Source organism: Bison bison, unplaced genomic scaffold (assembly GCF_000754665.1).
Source record: "Bison bison bison isolate TAMUID 2011002044 unplaced genomic scaffold, Bison_UMD1.0 scf7180017864368, whole genome shotgun sequence".
NCBI lineage: Eukaryota > Metazoa > Chordata > Mammalia > Artiodactyla > Bovidae > Bison > Bison bison.
The window spans coordinates 1,608,743-1,621,408 of record NW_011494940.1 but is presented as its reverse complement, the minus strand read 5'-3'; the positions used below and the strand labels follow the sequence as shown (position 1 = coordinate 1,621,408).

General features: G+C 39.0%; 1 protein-coding gene across 9 annotated transcripts in view; it reads right to left on the bottom strand.

Annotated features, from left to right (window-relative positions):
* The window catches only part of ENTPD5 (ectonucleoside triphosphate diphosphohydrolase 5), a 36,913-nt gene that overhangs the window by 20,171 nt on the left and 4,076 nt on the right, over nt 1-12,666 (bottom strand). For all 9 annotated transcript variants that reach the window (XM_010855759.1, XM_010855762.1, XM_010855765.1 and 6 more), the window contains one exon: nt 9,346-9,411. The gene's annotated coding sequence lies outside the window, so the exon portion shown is untranslated. The remainder of the gene's footprint in view (nt 1-9,345; nt 9,412-12,666) is intronic.

Here is a 12,666-nt window from a genome sequence, read left to right as displayed (position 1 = left end):
ACCTTCTTGCTTTTTTGATGATCCAGCAAATGTTAGCAATTTGATGTCTGGTTCCCCTGCCTTTTTTTTTTTTTTTTCAGTTCCTTAGCCTATTTTTATTTTTTTTTATTTTTTATTTTTTTTGAGTTTTAGTCAATCCATTTTTTATTTTTTTTATTTTTTTTAATAAGAAAAAAAACTTTATTTGAAGTGTTCACAAGAATTTTAACATAGTAAACCTCAACTCAAACATTGACACACAAACAATAAAAAATATTAAAGAGTATCATCATACATCATTTTGGCAAAACAAGATGGTCCAAGTTCTTGTCACAAAACATTGCATAGTGACATTTTTCCTGTCAAATGACTAACTGGATGAAAATACCACATTTCTTTTGTGTCCTTAAGAATATGTAGGTCATTTATCGATTATTGAGTTTTGAGAAGATTCATCTACAATATATTCCTCTGAAAGCTCATAACCTGACCAATTTTGCCATCATTAACAGAGTCTAAGAGTGCTGCTACCTGCCTCTTTCCATTTATCCTCTGATTCATCTAATAACTTGGAAACATCTTCCTCTATCAATTTCCTTTTATTTGCCACTATGAATGGAAAATGAAAAATTCTAAATTCTCAACTTGTATGAAATCTTGAAGCAAACCATAAACATAGTCCCTTCAAGTCTTATTTTATTCCTTCTTGAAAATGAAAGCAGTACTTTGGGCACTATGATAGGAAAACTGCAGGATAATATACACAATGGAGTATTACTCAGCCATTAAAAAGAATACATTTGAATCAGTTCTAATGAGGTGGATGAAACTGGAGCCTATTATACAGAGTGAAGTAAGCCAGAAGGAAAAACACCAATACAGTATACTAACGCATATATATGGAATTTAGAAAGATGGTAATGATAACCCTGTATACGAGACAGCAAAAGAGACACTGATGTATAGAACAGGCTTATGGACTCTGTGGGAGAGGGAGAGGGTGGGAAGATTTGGGAGAATGGCATTGAAACATGTGAAATGTCATGTATGAAACGACATGCCAGTCCAGGTTCAATGCACGATGCTGGATGCTTGGGGCTGGTGCACTGGGACGACCCAGAGGGATGGTATGGGGAGGGAGGAGGGAGGAGGGTTCAGGATGGGGAACACATGAGAAATAAAGGAATAAAAAATTAAAAAAAAAAAGTAAAAAGAATTAAGTTATACAAAACATGGAAAATGATGAAATCCCCTAAAAGATGATGCACTGTCTTTAAAAAATATATTATCCCCTGCCTTTTTTTAAACCAGCTTGGCTATCTGGAAGTTCACAGTTCATGTATTGCTGAAGCCTGGCTTGGAGAATTTTGAGCATTACTTTACTAGCGGGTGAGATGAGTGCAATTGTGCAGTAGTTTGAGCATTCTTTGGCATTGCCTTTCTTTGGGATTGGAATGAAAACTGACCTTTTATAGTCCTATGGCCACTGCTGAGTTTTCCAAATTTGCTGGCATATTGAGTGCAGCACTTTCACAGCATCATGTTTTAGGATTTGGAATAGCTCAACTGGAATTCCATCACCTCCACTAGCTTTGTTCATAGTGATGCTTCCTACGGCCCACTTGACTTCACATTCCAGGATGTCTGGCTCTAGGTGAGTGATCACACCATCATGATTATCTGGGTCATGAAGATCTTTTTTGTACAGTTCTTCTGTGTATTCTTGCCACCTCTTCTTAATATCTTCTGCTGCTGTTAGGTCCATACCATTTCTGTCCTTTATAGAGCCCATCTTTGCATGAAATGTTCCCTTGGTATCTCTAATTTTCTTGAAGAGATCTCTAGTCTTTCCTATCCTATTGTTTTCCTCTATTTCTTTGCATTGATTGCTGAGGAAGGCTTTCTTATCTCTTCTTGCTTTTCTTTGGAACTCTGCATTCAGATGCTTATATCTTTCCTTTTCTCCTTTGCTTTTTGCTTCTCTTCTTTTCACAGCTATTTTTAAGGCCTCCTCAGACAGCCATTTTGCTTTTTTGCACTTCTTTTCCATGGGGATGGTCTTGATCCCTGTCTCCTGTACAATGTCATGAACCTCCGTCCATAGTTCATCAGGCACTCTATCAGATCTAGTCCCTTAAATCTATTTCTCACTTCCACTGTATAATCATAAGGGATTTGATTTAGGTCATACCTGAATGGTCTAGTGGTTTCCTACACTTTCTTCAATTTAAGTCTAGATACAAAAGACAATTCAAATACAGACCCAGCTCCTGGGGACGATTTCAGCTTACTAAAAGAAACAGACAGATAAACCAATACCTGTACTCTACCATGGCAAGTTCTCTGACTGAACTATGCACAGGTATGCCAAGTCTCTTCAGTCGTGTCCGACTCTGCGCAACCCCATAGACGGCAGCCCACCAGGCTCCGCTGTCCCTGGGATTCTCCAGGCAAGAACACTGGAGTGGGTTGCCATTTCCTTCTCCAATGCATGAAAGTGAAAAATGAAAGGGAAGTCTCTCAGTCGTGTCTGACTCTTTGCGACCCCATGGACTGCAGCCTACCAGGCTCCTCCATCCATGGGGTTTTCCAGGCAAGAGTACTGGAGTGGGGTGCCATCGCCTTCTCCGATGCACAGGTATAGTTCTGTGCATATGGCAGGAGTGGATATAAGGGACAGTAACTCATCACAGAAGGAGGATGGGAGTGGGAAGGGAGTGGGAAGCTTTTTAAGGGATGAGAGGTATAAGCTTGGTCCTGAATCAGAGGCAGGAATTACCATGGAAGTAACACAGGAGAATTCTGAGAACTTCAACTACTACAAGTTCAGTATGGCTGGAATGGAGAGGTGTAACAGAATAGAGGACAAGAATTGTTCTGGAGGTATCAAATCAGATTTCCAAACAAGTGGACTTGTTTTCCTTAAACAGTTCCCTGGTGACACCTGACTGCTATTAATGTCTTTCTATTCCCTCCTTAAGCAAATATCACTATTGACTAACGTATTTCCCAACAGTGTAAAATAATGGGATGAGAGAGGTGATTAGGAAGGTCTACCAAAAAGTCTGAAAACACTGAAAAGTAAAAGCTCCCACTGCCAATTCTTCTGAGTTCCACAGCAAAGTTGACTTTAACAAAGTAAAAATTGAACATAAAGCAAACTTAAAATGTAACTGAATGAAATTTTTAAACAATAGGCTGATGGGAATGAATTAGCCCAAACACCTAGAATGTAAGTTAGGCAAAATAAAACCAAAGTGGGTCTAACTGGGTAAGTCTGGGACAGATCTCAGCACAGTGAGCAATGCCTCATTTGAGAATATAACTTAGGACTTACAGATCTAATACCAAGGGCCAAGGGCCACAGCCCCAGAACACCTTGCTATTTGAAGGGTGTATAGGGGAAAGAAAGAAATAGCTTTCGTACTCCTAAAGCCAACTACAGAGCCTGGAACATGTCAGACTTCAGTAAATACATTCTGAACGGACCTGGGACAATTGGGCTGATGGTATCTGCAGATAGGAGCACTGAGGCAGGGAGTACCACTTTTCCCAGGGTCTTACTATGGCTATGTATCACATCCCCAACTTTATTCCCTCCAAAGCAGCCCACAGGAGCGCTGTTCTAGGAAGTCTGTTTATTCACATATGTATTCATTCAGCCATTCCAGAAATGATCAGTTGCCTAATGCTACTTTTAAGTACAGCATGCAAAGATGAATCGTCTTAGATCTGCCCTTTAGGAGACTACAGTAAACAGGAAAAATTTAATTTAATTACCTTTGTGAAGTTAAAATGTGACAAGCAGCACAGTTCTATGCTCTGAGATTTCAAAGCAGGGAGAGATTATTTGGAGCTGGAATGGTCAGAGAAAGCTTTGTGAAAGGGGAAGCTTCTGAGAAGGGTAATGAAGAGGGGAATTAGGACATGGGAGGAGTGCTTTTCAGGAAAAAAATAAAATATGAATCAAGACCTGGATGGAGAGAGGATGGAGCAACCCCAAGGGACAGTAAATAGACCAGATTGTTGTAGAAAACAAAATTGGAAAGGCAAACTGAGATCAGATAGTAGAATACACCAAATGCTCAGCTACGGAATTCAGACTTGACTTTGCAGGTGATGTGAAGCCACTGAAAATTTTGAGCAAGGAGTGTCACAGATATGAATCTGGCAGTTACATGTAAGAATCAGGGTGGGGAGCCTTGGTAGGTTCCACTCACTTATCTAATAACCACATCTTTTTAAATGAATAATTAAAATGGTAAAGGAGCCCAATGCACAGATGACTAAATCTACCTAGAGGATTAGGAAAGGCATGAGATGACATTTGAACTGATTACAAAAAGTGAACAGAAGTAACTACATAAATAAGAGAGACATGTGGACAAAGAACAGAGGGACTATAGAAAGATGAAAACGGCAAGGAAATTATGGATAGTTTGATTTCATTTTTAAATTTCCTCAAGAACTTCTTGTCAAAGGTTGAGAAACAAAATGAAAACAAAGAATAGGTTAGAATGGAAGAGATTACAGGGAGGTTAGCATTTAATGCAGAGGAAAGACCAGCCAAAGGAAAACAGTCTGAGGTGATCACAGCTACCGTTTATTGAGATCTTAACATCCGCCAAGCACTATGTGAAGTATTTTACATGGGTTATCTCATTTAATCTCACAATACCACTCTGTGAGGCAGATTTTGTAATTAACATCCCCATTATAGAAATAAGAAAACTGAGGCTTACGTAATTTAAGACCACGCAGCAGTTAAGAGAGTCCAAAATCAAACTTAGATGGTCTAATTCTAGAGCCCAGCGTTGCCTGCTAGGTCACAGGAGGGTCAGCTGATATGGCACCAGGGAAAGGCAGCTGTCCGGTGGGGAAGAGCACAGGGCCGAGAAGGATGGTCAGAGACTAGCCAGAAGTCAGACTGGCACCAGGATGTGAGAGTCTCACAGCAGCTTGGTTTCCTTCCTCTGTATGACCAAGAACTTCTGATCTGTGTCCAGCTGCTCCACCTTTATTACGTTTCCAGAATCTAACCGTTTCTGACCACTTCCACCACCACTGTCTTGGCCCAAGCCACCATCATCTTTCATGCGGTTTATTCTAACATTCTCCTATTTGATCTCTGCTTTTACCCTCACTCCCCTAGAGTCTAACACACCTTTCTATTGCAAAGTCCAGCAATCACTTCCCATACCCCTCAGAGTAGCAAGGTCCAAACAGGATTCACGGATCCACCTGCTGTGCCTCCCACTTCATTACCTCTGACCTCACTACTAATGGTTTTCATCTCACTCGCGCCACCCACACTGACCTCTGTGCTTAAATATCACACATGCTCCTGCCTTAGGGCCTTGCTCTAGCTGTCCCCACTCTCTGGAACCATCTTTTCCCAAACATTCACTTGATCAACTTATTGTTCAGATGCTGTTTCCCTACAGACATCTATCTCGACTACTATAACCACCTCCCTTGTGTGTCCCCTACTTCCATCTCCTTTCTCAATCCTCCTTACACTGATTTACTTTTTTTCTCCATACCACTGATCAATTCTAACACACTAGATGGCTTATTTACTATGCTTGCTATCTGTGTTTCTCTGATATAAACTCCTTAAGAGCAGAAATCTTTTTTGTTTGTTTGTTTTGATATAACCCAAGCACCTAGAAGGGTGTCCAAGAAGGTGTTCAATCAGAAATAACAATAGGTAGCACTGACACATAAACACTCCAATGTCTAAACCAGATTAACTAGTGGGAAGTTGCTATATATACAGGGAGCCCAGATGGGCTCTCTGTGATGACTGAGAGGGATGGGAGGGGAGGGGAGAGGGCAGTTCAAGAGGGAGGGAATATATATATATATATATATATAAAAAACTGACTTAAGCTGTTGTATGGAAGAAACCGACACAACATGGTAAAGCAATCATCCTCCAATTAAAAAATAAAAAAAATAAGTGACATAGTAATAAACTACAAAGTGACATAAAAAGGGAGAATACTTTCATAAGTAAATGAATATTTAAGAAGGAATATAATGATTAATGAATACCTTCAATTTGTGTTAGAAGAAACTATCATTTTCTTTTTCTGAATCTGTAAGTCCGATAGCTAAACTGAACTTCTTTAACCAAACACATTCAATTGTTAAAAATGTTATAAGGCGGTGCTAGTGGTAAAGAACCTGCCTGTCAATGCAGGAGACCTAAGAGGCATGGGTTCGACCCCTGGGTCAAGAAGATCCCCTGGAGAAGGAAATGGCAGTATTCTTGCCTGGAGAATCCCATGGACAGAGGAGCCTGGTGGCCTGCCGTCCACGGGATTGCAGAGTCAAACATGACTGAAGCCACCGGGCACAGATGATAGTAAGCGCTGTTTACATTGTCCAGATTCTCTTCTACACATAAAACCAGTAAGTATTTTAGAATACTGTCCCTTAGTTATCTATTGCTGCACAACAAACAACTCCAAAACTTAGTTGCTTAGAATGACAACAGACATTTATTATTTCATAGTTTCCGTAGTTCAGGAATTTGGAAGTGATGTAATTAGACAGTTCTGGCTCAGGGTCTCTCATGATACTGTAGTCAAGATGCACGCTGGGACTGCAGTCATCTGAAGGTTTGGCTAAGGCTGAGGACCCACCTCAGTGGCTGACAAGCTGGTTTTTTGGCTGTTAGAAAAACACCTCAGTTGCTTCCCACGTGGACTCTCCATAGGGCTTTAAACGTCTTCATAATATGGTGGCTGGCTTCCTCCAGAGTGGGCAATCCAAGAGAGGGCAATGCAAAGGCAGCAATACTTGGTATGACCCTGCAGGTCATAAACTATCACTTCCCTGTATTTCATTGGTCATACAGACCAGTGCTGATACAGTGTGCAAGGAACTACACAAATGTATAAATACTGGAGGTGAGGATCAGTACTGATCCTTGGAGACTGGCTACTTCCAATTATAACCAGTATCTGTATAATGTTTTGTGTTCAGCTTTTTTTCACAGTTTATATATATTTCTATTAACACAACTTACATACTTCTTGCTTTAGAAACTATGTTATTCCAATGATATGAACCCTTGAAAATTAAAAATGCCATGGACTTTTAACTGCTCTGAAAATATCATATCCCACTAGTTTAAGCCATCCATTTATGTTATAGTTACAATATTTTACTTAAGGAAAAGAATTAAAGTCAGAAAAACTACAACTCAAACAATGTCCTGCTTGTTCCTAGGAGTGAAAACAGATTTAAATACTTCAAATAAAAGTCAGATCATTTTAGAAACAAGTAGGAAGAAAAGAGTCACTACATTTCAGATTGCAGACATCAGTTAATAACTGAATAATAAAAATTAAATACTGAATCAAGGAAAATAAAGAGTGAAAATAATTATACTAACAGAATAGCAACTTATACAGAGAAAAAAATGCTAACACAATGGTAGCATTAGTTATTAATACTTCGGTACTCTAGAGATATTTGGTAGAAAAGGTTAAGACTGACCACTAGCATAGATTTGAAAACCACAGAAAAATTTTATAACCAGCATTTTTAAAATATTAACTAGATAAAAGAAGGTTTCTTAAAAAAACAACTTTTGTTAGATCATTGCCAAGGAGCTATAATAAGACCTGTGAGCATGGAAACTGCAGGGGAGAGACTGAACAGTAAAAAGAATTTCCCAACAATATGCGCTGTTTCATGAGATGGGGAGAGAATTTTGACCCAAGGGCTCAACCCACATCTGATCACATTGTCCAAATGGATTCACAGATCAGAAGGCTGGTGAAATGAGAGTTCTTTTAAAGTCCCTCCAACACTAAGATCAAATACTCTCCCAAAAAGGAACTAGAATTCATACACTGGTAGTTACCAACAAATATAAACTTATTTCCTATGAACAGATTAGTTCTTTCTATACTTTATTTCATTTTAATCAAAACATTATTAGACATGTGTCAAGAAGGGCCGCTCTGTACAATGAACCATCTGAGTCTTATACTGAAATGAGATGAGGCAGTGCATGACCTCATTCTTCATTGTTTCAGGCCTGACTTAGCTACAATAATCACTGTACAGGGAGAGCTCTTGCTATTGCTGCCTCGCTTTCTTCACAAGTCAAAAGGCCTTTTTTCACCCATTCATTAAAAGTAGGAAGTCCTTCAGGTAAGAAGATACTATTAATCAGGAGGGGATTAATACTGCCCCAATAAGCAAATAAAATGAAAATCTACAGTGATAAACTATCTCTGCCTCCAAACCCATATCCACCGTGGGAGGCACTTATTTACAGAAGAGTAATTGCAAGGATCAGTGCCATTTGTCACTGGTTATATTGGCGTTTGTGAGAAGTGAGAACGTATTTTCCCTTTCTTGTTATTAAGTGAAAAACAGCTGCTCCTTCAAACACGTTGAATCCAAATGAACAACTTGAGAAAGGTAAATATTACAATGACATCTCATGTATAAAACCAAGAACAGGGGCTCCACATATGTACATTTCCTCAAATATGTCTTTATGATACATCTTCTCTAAATACCATAACATTTATTTTAACAGTGTTTGGTAAAAATGTTCCTAAAGTGACATATTTTATTCATGGTCCAGAGTTATGATTATGACCATCAGTTATATTTTTCTGTAAACTTGGGATGCCTTTGGGGACTATAGGTCTAGAGGACTGTTTGCCCTTCTGTCAAGAAATAGTCCCAGGCTGCTATGCTTTTTGAGCTAGTTTTCCTCAACATCATGCTATCTGTTATCACTGATCAGTGCCGTCATGTGCCTGCCTCCTTCAGTAAGCTGCCACCATCTAATTTTGAAAACTCTTTTGTGGGACATGAATCAAAGAGTCACAATTACTAGACTTTTACGTCAACTTACACAAATGAGGGCCTCTCCAACAAGGACTGTGGAATCTGTGACAGCTTTTACTGGCTCATTAATCTCTTTCCATTTACTGTGAGCTCTCAGCTAGGAATAAAAAAGCAGAACTCTGACCTATGGGACTTCCCTGGTCCAGTGGTTGAAAATCTGCCCGCTAAGGCAGGGGGTATGGGTTTGATCCCTGGTCCAGGAATACTCCACATGCCTCGGGGCAACTAAACCCGTGTGGCACAACTGCTGAGCCCTCGCTCTAGAGTCCGTGAGCTGCCACACTGAAGCGCACAGCTTGTGCTCCACAAGAGAAGCCACCACAGTGAGAAGCCCACTCACCGCAACTAGAGAGAAGATCCCGCTCGCGGCAAGCAGAGAAAGAAAATGCCTGCGTGTAGCAACAAAGACCTAGCATGGTCAAATAAACAAAAGGAAATCTAACCTACGGAAAAAGAGGGTATGACTTTATATAAGTTACTTACCAATATTTTCTTTTCCTTCTGGGCTTTCCACTTTGTTTCCTTTAACTAATGTATCACTTTTTCAACCTGTAGAAGATGGATACGGATACCCATAAGAGCAAAGTTCTTTTTCCTTTTTTTCCTTTCTCCTATTTTTGATGCAATTATCTCTTTCTGTATTTCTATTTCCAATCTATTTAGGCTTTGGAAAGTGGATCATCAACCTAATCTCCTAACTTGTAATCTAGTACACTCTTGGCCTCTTTCTCGTCTTTTAAAATTTCTTTTCATACAAACTACAACGGCAGCCACTCTAATAAAACCACCCGTTTACAAAATCAGCGATAACAAGAGAAGGCAAGTTACACTTCCTGTAAAAGCTAGAGTATATTTTTGAGTTTATGCACTTTGTGAGTTTTTTTTTTTTTTGCTGTGAAGAATTCAAATACCAGTTGTGTCTTCCACAATATGACTAAGAGTGGCACTCTATTACCAAATGAATATGTGGTCAGAAGGGACCTAGTCAATCCCAGTCACAGGTACATACCTACAAGACTGAAAACAGGAACTCAAACAGTATTTTTACATCAACGTTCACTGCAGCATTATTCACAATGGCCAGAAGTGGAAAAAACCCAAGTATTCATTAACAGATACATAAACAAAATAGGGCACACACAAATACAATGGAATATTATTTAGCTATAAAAAGCAAAAACTTCACTGCAGCATTATTCACAATGGCCAGAAGTGGAAAAAACCCAAGTATTCATTAACAGATACATAAACAAAATAGGGCACACACAAATACAATGGAATATTATTTAGCTATAAAAAGCAAAAACTTCACTGCAGCATTATTCACAATGGCCAGAAGTGGAAAAAACCCAAGTATTCATTAACAGATACATAAACAAAATAGGGCACACACAAATACAATGGAATATTATTTAGCTATAAAAAGCAAAAACTTCACTGCAGCATTATTCACAATGGCCAGAAGTGGAAAAAACCCAAGTATTCATTAACAGATACATAAACAAAATAGGGCACACACAAATACAATGGAATATTATTTAGCTATAAAAAGCAAAAACTTTCTGATACATGCTACAGCATGAACCTTGAAAATGTTATGCTGAGACATAGAAAAATATGATTCCATTTACACGAACTATCTAGAAAAAGCAAATCTGCAGAAACAGAAAGTAGCTTAGAGTTTACCAGGGGTTGTGGTGAGGGGAGAATGCGAGCTATTGCTTAACAGGTCCAGAGTTTCTGCTGGGGTGATGAAAAATGTAAATAGAGAATAGTGATAGCTGTACAACACTGTGAAAGTAATTACACCACTGATCTGCACGCTTAGAATGGTTAAAATGACAATTTTTATGTTATATATATTTTACCACAGTAAAAAAAATTCTTCAAAAGCAGAGGGAATCAAGTACTGCAAACGTAAGATCATAAGAGGAAAGACGGGCTATTATCTCAACATAGCAATAGTTATGACAATCCTCACCCCTGAACCACCTCATGAGGCAATTATGACTTAAATTCTGACACTCAGAAAATGTCTTTAAGCATCTGAGTTTATATAGTATCTTCTATTCTCTCAGAAAGAGAAAGTTAAACTTACCAATGCAACATAAACCTGAAAACTGTACATTCAAGACAGCATGTAAATAATGTAATAAACTGTAACTATAGGGCCTCCAAAGCAATTATTAAACAACTAACGCTTCTCCAGGTATTCTCTTGGTTTCCCAGAATGGAATGAGTGACATTTACCCCTACGCATGCAATTTTGACCACAGTTCTATTAAGTTTTATTTTTAAAAACACTCATATTGTGTACATACCAATACCCGAACTCAAAACAAGAGACACCTCAAATTGGCATCTCCAAACAACCCCCTTTCTCAGTGCCCCTGCCCAATTAAGAGAGGGTTAAATGGATTCTCTAATTTCCTATTCCTGTTAATGGTACCACAAGTTTTCTAATTTATGATGCAAAATTTTCATCATCTTTGCATTCTCCTCTCTCACACCCAATCTCTTATCAAGGACTAATGATTTTTGCTTTGTAATACCTTTCCCATCTCTTTCTCTTTCTTCTTTCGTAGCCTCTTACTGATTATCTAAAGCCTGGCCTTTATCAACTTCAGACTTTAGACCACTATAGCCTCTTAACTGGTCTTCCAGTCACCAAAGTCTCTCTTCTCAAACCCATACACGACTGTTTCTAAAATGTTATTTGCATCATTTTCCCACTAGACTGTAACTATATCATGGTAGGGATTCATTCACCTTTCAACACTGAACAATCTGGCATGTAATACATTTTTAATTCATCAGTGTTTATTGAATGAATTAATGAAATCATAAGTCCTAACACTTTCCTTCTAAAAACTTTCAATTTTCCACTGCCCATAACAGAAGTTACAAACTCAAATACTGAAATACTTACTGGGGCCAGGCGGAAAATATAAGTGAGTAAAGATGTGTGTAATCAACAGGAAGTGGTAGGGACTGTGCAAACTGGAAAGCACATGTCCCATCTAAAGGGTAAGTTACTTGCTGTTCCCACAAATTGCTGCCATGATGAAATACAGGCCTAGTATGTTGCCAGGTCTTCTGATTTTTCAAGATAAGCCAAGAGCACAGATTTCTACGTAGAATCCGGTTTTTAAATGTGTGTATTTGTTGCTCAGTGTCCAACTCCTCGTGACCCCATGGACTGTAGCCCGCCAGGCTCCTGTCTGCAGAATTCTCCAGGCAAGAATACTGGAGTGAGATGCCAGTGACAACTAATACCATTTTAAAAAAACCAAAACACCACGCAGGCAAAATGAAACATATCTATGGGCCGAATCCAGTCCTTAAGCTACAAGTTGGTGACTCCTTGCTCTGTAGGATAAAAAATTTGCCTAACATTCTAAGTCCTTCTAAGTCCCAGGCTATTCTGCCAAAGTTTTTGCCCACTACTTTCACACAAGAACACCTTGCTCTAAGCAAGCATCAGAATCACCTGCGGGGCTTGTTAAAATATATAACTTGATTGCAGGCTTCACTGTCAGGATTTCCAGTTCAACACAGTAGGTCTCAAGTGGGGGCTGAGAATGTGCATTTCTAACAAGTTACCAGATGATGCTGACACTTACAGGTGCGTGGACTATCCTGTGGGAACCACTGCTCTGGTTAAATTACACTCTGTCTCAAACACACTGATTCTACTCATTTGTTCCACCTTCCCAGAAAGTCTTCCCTTTTACTTTTAGCCTACCTCCTCCTGTAAACTTCCTGTGACAGTCTTTCTTTCTTTTTTTTTTTTTTTATTTTCCC